Genomic DNA, 10,895 nt, shown 5'->3' on the forward strand with positions numbered 1-10,895 from the left:
CTAAGCTGAACGCAAAATTCTGCCAGTTTCCTGTTTCCAGAATGCAATGCATCATGGGCACTCAGATGACAGATGATACAATACAGAGCTGTCAGGTCACATGTTTTCGAGCAGTCTAGCTGAACCATTGTGTAATGTCTGTTTCCATGGACAAATAGACAATTTCTAAAACACTGAATGTAACTAGAAAATGACTCAAATTGGTACAAAAAAAAATAAAGAAAAGTACTCGCAAACTTTTATGTAAATATACACTGTGATATATTGTTAAATGCAGACATTTTCTATTAAAGGGGTTTCCTGGAAACTTAAATTAAAGGGGTCCAGGACAAGATTTTTTTTTTTCCAGAAATAGCGCCACTTTTTTCCGCAGGCTGTATGTGATAGTGCAGCTGATTTTCCCTTAATGAATACCAGACACAGCCAGTGGTGTAACTACCGCTATAGCAGCCGTAGCGGCTGCTACGGGGCCCGTGGCATGAGGGGGCCCGCGTCGTCCGCCGGCACGGGCCCCCACCATGGCCGGAGGCTCCGCTAGCAGCCGCTATGGCTGCTACGGCGGGACGCCACTGAACACTACTGCAGAGCAGGGAGGTATCTCCCCGCTCTGCCATTAAACAAAAGACATGTATCCCCTATCCACAGGATAGGGGATACATGTGTGATCGCTGGCATTGATAGGGAGAACGGGGGACTGAAAGTCCCATGAAGTTCTCCATCACAAACCTCGGACTTCCGGGGTCTGTGTCGGCAGCTCCGTAGAAATGAATGGAGCGCCGGTCGCGCTTGTGCGCATGCGTGACCAGCGCTCCTTTCATTTTTATTGAGCTGCGCAGACGCCGGAAGTCAGAGGTTAGTCATGGAGAACTTGGGGGACTTTCGGTCCCCCGTTCTCCTTATCACTGCCAGCGATCACACATGTATCCCCTATCCTGTGGATAGGGGATACATGTCTTTTGTTTAATGGCAGAGCGGGGAGATACCTCCCTGCTCTGCCGTAGTGTTATGTGGATAGGGGATACATGTCATGTCTTTTCACACTGTAGGTCGCATTTTTTTGGGGGGTTGGGGACGCTGTATGGCGTTCCCTACAGGGGGAGGGGCTGTATGGCGTTCCCTACAGGGGGGGCTGTATGGCGTTCCCTACAGGAGGGGGCTGTATGGCGTTCCCTACAGGGGGGGCTGTATGGCGTTCCCTACAGGGGGGGCTGTATGGCGTTCCCTACAGGGGAGCTGTATGGCGTTCCCTACAGGGGGGGGCTGTATGGCGTTCCCTACAGGGGGGCTGTAAGGCGTTCCCTACAGGGGGGGCTGTAAGGCATTCCCTACAGGGGGGGCTATAAGGCATTCCCTACAGGGGGGGGCTGTATGGCGTTCCCTACAGGGGGGCTGTATGGCGTTGCCTACAGGCGGGGGCTGTATGGCGTTCCCTACAGACCCCCCCTGTAGGGAATGCCATACAGCCCCCTCTGTAGAGAACGCCATACAGCCCACCTGTGGATAGCGCCATACAGCCCACCTGTGGATAGCGCCATACAGCCCCCCTGTAGATAACGCCATACAGCCCCCTCTGTAGATAACGCCATACAGCCCTCCTGTAGATAGCGCCACACAGCCCCCTCTGTAGATAACGCCATACAGCCCCCCTGTAGATAACGCCATACAGCCCCCCTGTAGATAACGCCATACAGCCCCCCTGTAGATAACGCCATACAGCCCCCCTGTAGATAGCAATATACAACCCCTCTGTAGATAGCGACATACAGCCCCCTCTGTAGATAGCGCCACACAGCCCCTCCTGTAGATAGCGCCATACAGCCCCCTCTGTAGATAACGCCATACAGCCCCCCTGTAGATAACGCCATACAGCCCCCCTGTAGATAACGCCATACAGCCCCCTGTAGATAACGCCATACAGCCCCCTGTAGATAGCACCATACAGCCCCCTCTGTAGATAGCGACATACAGCCCCCTCTGTAGATAGCGCCATACAGCCCCCTCTGTAGATGGCGCCATACAGCCCCCCCTGTAGATAACGCCATACAGCCCCCTTTGTAGATATCTACAGAGGGGGCTGTATGGCATTATCTACAGTGGGGACTGTATGGCGCCATCTACAGAGGGGGCTGTATGCATTATCTACAGGGGGGCTTTAAAAAAGGCACTATCTACAAAGGGGGGGGGGGGTTGTGTGACACCCAGGGGAGGGGGGGCTCCAGTCAAAAGTTTGCTATGGGGCCCAGTCTTTCCTAGTTACGCCCCTGGACACAGCCCATGGACAAGAGTCGTCCTGTTTCTGGAAAAAGAGCAGATACCCTTTGGCCACAAAATTAAAAAATAAAAAAGCCGCCAGATGACATGTCATCAGTATGCGTCATCGCCTACAGATGTAAACAGCTGGTGTCGGGAATCAGTGGGCAGCCGTGGCACTAGAATGGAGAAGAATTCTTAGAGTAGGCATATTGAAACATTGTTTTATTTTCTCATTTTGAGGGCAAAGACATTAATTTATAATCTTCTGGAAAACCCCTTTAAAGGGATGGTCCAGGCATTGGGCAGTTTTTCCTACTGATGATCTATACACAGGATAGGTCATCGGTATATGATCGGTAGGGGGTCCAACACCCGGACCCCTACACTGATCAGCTGTTCCAGCAATTCTCGGGCACGAGATGTCCATGCCGGAAGCAGAAGGCTCCGGTCACAGTATAGCGGCAGTGCTACAGTACTGCAGCTCTGCTTCTATTCAAGGGAATAGGAGCAGAGCTGCAGCAACCCAGCATGGCCGCTATACAGTGAACGGAACCATCTTCTTCTGGCACCGGCCACTGCATACAGTGCACAACATCTGGTGCCCAGTTTTTTTACGGCCGTTTTTGGAGCAGTTTTCAATAGAGTCTATGAGAAAACAGCTCCAAAAACGTCCCAAGAAGTGTCCTGCACTTCTTTTGACGACCCGTAATTTTACGCAACGTATTTTGACAGCGACGCGTAAAATGACAGCTCGTCTGCACAGAACATCGTAAGACACATTGCAAGCAATGGGCAGATGTTTGCCGACGTATTGGAGCCGTCTTTTCAGGTGTAATTCGAGGCGTAAAACTGAAAAAAGGTCGTGTGCACATACCCTTAAACCAAAACACAGAAGAAGTACAAATTTTTTCATTATAGATTTTCTCTGTTCCACAGTTTTGGCTAACATATATTGATGCAAAATACTGACCAAAATACTGCTGTGTGAAAGTGGCTTAACTAGTTGCAGACACAGGATGAGAATACTTAGCGTATTAGGACGAGCATATTCGTCCTGTGTGACAGCCAGTGTTCACGCGCGATCAGGAGCCGGGCAATAGCTGTAATACACAGCTTCAGCCTCACTCTAATGGCGGAGAGAAGAGAAACCTCTTCTCTCCGCCGTTAACCCCTTGAATGCTGCAATCAAAGCTGATCGCGGCATTCGAAGTAAAGAGAAGGGGAATTGCCCTTTGATTGCATTGCATTTTCGCTGTTTACCAAAACATATTGAATATACAGTTATATAATCAATATGGGCTTAAAGTGCAGATTCTCAGCTTTAATTTGTGGGTATTACAGCTCTTTAATATGTAGCTACCTCTTTTTCAAGGGACCAAAGGTAATTGGACAATTATCTCAAAAGCTATTTAATGGGCTGCATGGGCGATTCCCTCATTAATCCATCATCAATTAAGCAGGTAAAAGGTCTGGAGTTGATTCCAGGTGTGGCATTTGCATTTGGAAGCTGTTGCTGTGAACCCACCACATGAGGTCAAAGGAGCTCTTAATGCAAGTGAAACAGACCATCGTTACGCTGAAAAAAATGAAGACATCCATCAGAGAGATGGCACAAATGTTAAGAGTGGCCGAATCAACAGTTTGGTACAATCTTTAAAAAAAAATGCACACTGGTGATCTCAAAAGGCCTGGACATCCACGGAAGACAACAGTGGTGGATGATTGCAGAATCCTTTCCATGGTGAATAAAAATCCCTTCACAACATCTACCCAAGTGAAGAACACTCTCCAGGAAGTAGGTGGATCAATATTTAAGTCTACCATAAAGAGAAGACTTCATGAGAGCAAATACAGAATCCAGCCCAGTTCTGGAACAGCATTCTTTGGACAGATGAAACTAAGATCAACCTGCACCAGAATGATGGGAGGAAGAAAGTATGGAGAAGGCTTGGAATGGCTCATGATCCAAAGCATACCACATCCTCTGTAAAACATGGTGGCGGCAGTGTGATGGCATGGGCATGCATGGCTGCCAAAGACACTGAGTCACTAGTGTTTATTGATGATGTGACTGAAGACAGAAGCAGCCGGATGAATTCTGAAGTGTTCAGGGACATACTTTCTGCTCCGATTCAACCAAATGCAGCAAAGTTTGATTGGATGTCGCTTCACAGTACAGATGGACAATGACACAAAACATACTGCGAAAGCAACCCAGGAGATTTTAAGGCAAAGAAGTGGAATATTCTGCAATGGCCAAGTCAATCGCCAGATCTCAACCCGATCGAGCTGCATTTCACTTACTTAAGAGAAAACTAAGGCAGAAAGACCCACAAACAAGCAACAACTGAAGAACGCTGCACTAAAGGCCTGGCAAACATCATAAAGGAGGAAACCCAGCGTTTGGTGATGTCCATGGGTTCCAGACTTCAGGCAGTCATTGCCTGCAAAGGATTCTCTGCAAAGTATTAAAAAAAAAAACAACATTTTGTTTATGGTAATGTTAATTTGCCCAATTTCTTTTGAGCTCCTGAAATGAGGAGGCTGTGTAGAAAAATGGTTGCAAGTCCTAAACGTTTCACAGGATATTTTTGTTCAACCCCTTGAATTAAACCTGAAAGTCTACACTCCAATTGCATCTCAGTTATTTCATTTCATGTGGTGGCAGGCAGATCCCAAATTATGAAGATTGTGTCACTGAAAGGGCGGGTTCACACATGGCGGAATTTCACTTAAATTCCGCTGCGGACACTCCGCAGCGTTAATCCGCAGCGGAGCCGTTTCTCCATTGACTTTCACTTTAATTTAGCAGTGTTCGTTTACACGATGCGTACAATTCCGCTGCGGAGCATAGGCTGCGGAGCGGAATTTGGTGTCCGCAGCATGCTCTGTCTGTTGCGGAGCAGTGGCGGACTGGTTGCGGACTCATGGCGGAATTTCTCCATTGACTTCAATGGAGAGTCAAAATTCCGCAATGAAGTCCGCAGATCTTATGTGTGCTGCGGAGCGTATTGTTTTTACTACCATGACATTTCTTCATTCTGGCTGGACCTATGTATTTCTAGGTCTACAGCCAGACTGAGGAAGTCAATGGGGCTCCCGTAATGACGGGAGCGTTGCTAGGAGACGTCTGTAAATAGTCACTGTCCAGGGTGCTGAAAGAGTTACGCGATCGGCAGTAACTGTTTCTGCACCCGGGACAGTGACTACCGATCTCAATATACATGTATCTGTAAAAAAAAAAATAAGTTCATACTTACCGAGAACTCCCTGCGTCTGTCTCCAGTCCGGCCTCCCAGGATGACGTTTCAGTGTAAGTGACGGCTGCAGCCAATCACAGGCCAAGCACAGGCTGCAGCGGTCACATGGACTGGAGCGTCATCCAGGGAGGTCGGGCTGGATGCCGAAAGAGGGACGCGTCACCAAGACAACGGGCGGTAAGTATGAATTTCTTTGACTTTCACTAGGGAAAGTGCTGTCCCTTCTCTCTATCCTGCACTGAATAGGGAGAAGGGAAGCACTTTTCCTGCAGTCCGCAGCGGCCAGTCCGCATCAATTTTCTGCACATTTTGTGCAGATCCGCAGCCGTAATCCGCAACCCGGATTAGGTGCGGCATTGATGCGGACAGTTGCGGAGGAATTCCGCCATGTGTGGTCATGCCCAAATAATTATGGACCTAACTGTAGATATATTCCAGTACATTACAGTTAAAAAATCGAAATCAAAATTAAAAATCCCTCTATGGAATTATTAAAAAACTAGCTACATTAATTAAAACAAAAACAAAAAAAGACACAGAAATACACATTTTTTACAATGAATAAACTTTTTAAAATATAAGTCCCAAAACATGCACTAATATAGACATATTTGGTGTCGCCACGTCCGTAACAACCTTTACAACAAATGTATAACATTATTTATGATGATCGGTGTATGGTGTAAAAGACAAAATATTAAAACTGCAGCGGACGTTTTTTTTCTGCATTTTTACCAAAATAAAAATGTATATAAATTAAACGATAATATATTTGTACCAAAAAATGTTACCTGTATAAAGTACAACTAGTCCCGCAAAAAACAAAGCCTCATATAACTACGTCGTTATGAGCGTCGGGATGCAAAGAGGGAAATATAAAAAAATTGTTCTGTCCTCAAGGCCAAAATTGTCCGTGTCCTTAAGGGGTTATGGCGATAAACTGAATGGTTTTCATAATAATGCTGCAAATGCAAACTGAAATGTGCTAGCTTGAAAAGCAATAGCTAAATTGTTACATATCCGTTTCTAATAGCAGCAAAACTATTATATAGCGGTGTTTAAATAAGCGTACGTTTTTTTCTGTACATGACCAGGCACCACAAATCAGGCTGAAATAAATAGACTGGGAGCTGGATCCCCTTTTACACGGTCTAGCCTATTTTAAGCTTTATTTTTTTCATCTTTTTAATAGCACTTTGACTGGCACATAAAGACTTCATTTATTTAACTTTGATTTCCGGAATCAGACAAGCAGCGAGGTAGTTGTCACCCTGCAGTGTAAGGATCACAATGCTAGAAGCTCTGGGAAAAGACAGTTAATGAAAAACTTCACCAGGGATCCAGATATGAGCCGGCATGCTTCCCCCCGGCCCACACAGAAGCCTCAGATCCCTTAAGCTGCACTTTGAAGAACGGGTGCAACAGCGTGTTGATGAAAGCGAGGTCACAGACCACTGGGGCCTCTTCTCTGTACTGAGCCTTCAAGTTAAAAATCATTGAGGTTGTTTGACTAAACTTTACAAAACCTCCTAACATCTGATTAGAAGCCAGAGAAAGGTATTATCTTGCTTTACATATCTGCTCATTTGAGTTCAATTTTTAACTCTTTTTCCATGGGAATTAGACTGTGAACAATATCAGAGCTCTGAAAGGGCAGATGTTAAGTTAGTCCAAGCAGTAATGATGGAAACCTTTGCACCCCGTGGATAACGTAGCAGAGTAGCTTGGTTTTCTTTTCTAAATTAAAAATTTGAAGGTTGTTCCATGTACAATATAAAGTCCTATTTGTTGAAGCATTTCATGCCAATATCAGATCATGTCGATAAGTTCAGTTCTGAAGGAAAGCCCGCTCAGTATTGTCTACTGAATCTACCCTTTTTTACTTGATCTGAAGCATTGAATGGTTGTGTCATGAATATATTACATTGCGTCTTATACATGAGGCACCAAATGTATTTTTGTAACAACATAAAAATTATTACATAGTTACATTGTTAATATGGTTGAAAAACGACACAGGTCCATCAAGTCCAACCTATAATCCTACCATGTTGATCCAAAGGCAGGCAAAATGAGGTGGATGCCAATTGCCTCTTAAGGGGAAAAATTCCTCTCCGACTTCAAATATGGACATCAAAATAAATCCCTGGATCAATGACCCATCTAGTACTCATAACCTGTAATATTATATTTTTCAAGAAAGGCCCTTCTTGAACTTGCTCAATGAACCAACCATCACAACACCCTGTGGCAGAAAGATCCATAGTCTCACTGCTCTCACAGTAAAGAATCCCCGTATGTGTTGATGGTGCAACCTTTTTTCCTCAAGCCCCCTAGTTATGTATTTGTCTTAAATAAAGCGGATTAATAAGAGCTCTGAAGTCCTCATATTTTGTAATGTTTCCTCGACAGCAGTTTGGTTTCTGAAGATAAATCTTGGAGACCAGGGCTACAGGATTTGCTCAACTTCTAGAATAAAAGCAAGTGAAGCGAAAGCACAAATGAGGATTCTGAAAATGTGATTGTGTGGGGAGATATTTTATTACTTATAGAGACTTCCTGTCCAGTTATCCCATAAATTGGCTTCTCCAAGTTGTAATGTTAATGGAATATCCCTAGGATATCCATCAACATGTGATTGATGGGGGCCTATTACAGAGCAAAAGAAGACAAACTATACAATCCCAAAATATAGTCAAATTCGACAATTAAATGGTAAATTTGGAATCACGTGGCTTCCATTAAAATAAAAAGGAGACCAGGAGCTACTGTTTGCTGTGGCTCTCCTCTTTGGCTAATAAAGGGTTTTCCTGAGCGGGACACCACTCCTCTATGACATTTATAAGCCCTAATAGTCTGTCATGATATACGGATATACAGGGGAGTAGATAAACGGTGGTGCAGTCCTGGGATTTGGGAACTGCTAGCTCTGTACCCCCTATAGCTACTTTATAAAATATCCCAATATCATGACATAAGAAGACACCAGTAGTGTTTATGGCACATAGTATGTGTGGGCCCTATTACAGTTTTTCACTGGGGCCCATGAACTTCAAATTACACTTCTGGGGATATATAAGACAATTGTGTTTTAAGATGCACTATTCATGATACAAGAGCACTTGTAATACATATATTTAAGATGACCATAAATTGTTAACCTAGTGAGTCCGGTAAGGGATCAGTAAAACCAATAGTTCATGCAATCTTATTATACAATAATATGATAGTACTGATGAAATACTGAATGTGGAGTACAGCGAATGCATCAGTATAGTGCAAACTAAGATACAACATACATGACGGCTTTTCCACTTGACAGCACTGAGTGACTGCTTTGATCTATTACATGTAGTGGACATTGTTAGGAGACAGGATTCTGGTAAGCTGATTGTATGACCTCAACACAATGTAGGGCACCTGCAAAGACCCCTCTGTGTTTGCAGCGAGGCACGTGAGTTTGTAGAATTAAATTTCCAGGCCATTGTCTTCATTTGCACTATTTCTATGTTTGAGTTCTGAGCCCCATGGGTTGCCTTTTATTCCCTTTGGAGCAAGTTCCTTTGGAAACATTCATTACATTCGTAGTTTTGGAAAATCTCTCAGCCATGAGTCTTCTTGATGCTTGTATTTGAACAGTCAGTTTTCTTGCGTGTTAATTACAACCACGTGTTCACCATAGTTGCACAAATTAGGATCTGTATAAGACGCTGCTGGAGATTTCTGTATCTTTATAGTCGTCATAAAGCTTTCTGCAATAGATGTTCTAGTGGTTTAATGGAAAAACTACACCAAAATAAGTGTAAGACCATAGGCATATGGTCCTGTGCACAGATTCTGTACCGAGGCACGCAGAGTCCATCCGGTTGCGTACCATGGAGCCTTGTTACACAGAGCTATATTACAGAGTTATCCTCCCCTAGAAACAAAACTTTCAGTGTACAAATTTTCAAAAATGAACATGGGGTTTTTAGAACCCATTTTGTCCACTTAACACTTCACAGTGACCTCTATCAAGTGGGTCCCTACTCTTATAATAGGTGAAATTTTAGGAATATGTGTACCTCTGGGTTGGAGGTACTTAATATAGGATTTTAAGGAATTGTGTAAATAACGATACTCTAATACATTAGTATTCAATGAATGTCTCCCATGAGAAGCAAACCATCATCATGTTATAGGAGGTCTTACCACAATTGTTTATTTCATTTGTAAAGTACTAACTGCTGTAGATGGCAAACTATTCATGCAGTTCCCTAGCTGGAGATACTTACAATGTGCAACCAGAATCTGCTAATGTTTGGAAATGCTTGTATACTTTGAGAACCATTTCTTGTTCTTTTACAAATTTATAGCTTGGATGACCACATGAAATAGGCTGGGCATAACATCTCAAAAACGTCACATAGCTGTGGATCCCGTGCTGTAAAGGGTTTTCTCATTACAGAGAATTTGAGACACTAAGAGCGACTGAGACCATCAGCAAAATCAGCACTAAGAGCGTCTGAGACCCTCGGCAAAATCAGCATTTTGCTGAGATGACCCGGGAATCAATCGGCTATGTATTTCTACTGCTGCTGCAAGTGCGGGGAAATGTAGAATTACATGGCGGACATTTAGATGAATGGGCATCCATGTAATACATGGACAGTTCGAGTTTGCCATAGTCAGAATCCCCTAATAGGCCATATGGACAGGGGGGAGAACCCCTTTAATATGAACAAGAGAAATGGTGCGTCATAGAAAAACAAATATTCTTCTTCATTGTTTATTTTCTCATTTACACAGGGAAATTATCATCACAAACTATCAGTATTATTCTGACCTGAATGATAATAGCCATGTGCAGGCAAGCCTTAAAAATTTTTTTATTTTGCCCACAAGAACTAATGTGTCTTACTAATGTTCCTTACTAAGATCTCTTTACAGCAATGTTTTACAATGTCAGGCGTCAGTCTGCCTCCTTGAATAACGTCACAGCTTGTGCTTGATAAAGTACCAGACAGAAAACACTTCTTTCTTTATTAAGTATCATGTGGTCATAGCATAACTGATTTTATATTCATGGGGCATCTACCAGGAAAGAACAAAAGACACCTGGAAATTAAGAAATCAACATGTCAGGTAAAATCTCCATAGTGAAATATCCTACAGCCAAACCTATTAGAGGCAACTGCAGGAGTTCAGGACATGGGGGGGGGGGGGGGGGGGTGTATAGGATTAACCTCTGACCCAATAGATCTGCAACATGGCTTTGACACAACTAAAAGATTTACCGATTTGTTACAGAATTGGCATTCAATTTAATTTTTAACCCCTTCCGGACGCAGCCTGTTTTGGCCTTGTGGCACAGCCGATTTTTTCAAATCTGACATGTGTCAC

The sequence above is a fragment of the Rhinoderma darwinii genome, chromosome 4 (genome assembly GCF_050947455.1).
Source record: "Rhinoderma darwinii isolate aRhiDar2 chromosome 4, aRhiDar2.hap1, whole genome shotgun sequence".
NCBI lineage: Eukaryota > Metazoa > Chordata > Amphibia > Anura > Rhinodermatidae > Rhinoderma > Rhinoderma darwinii.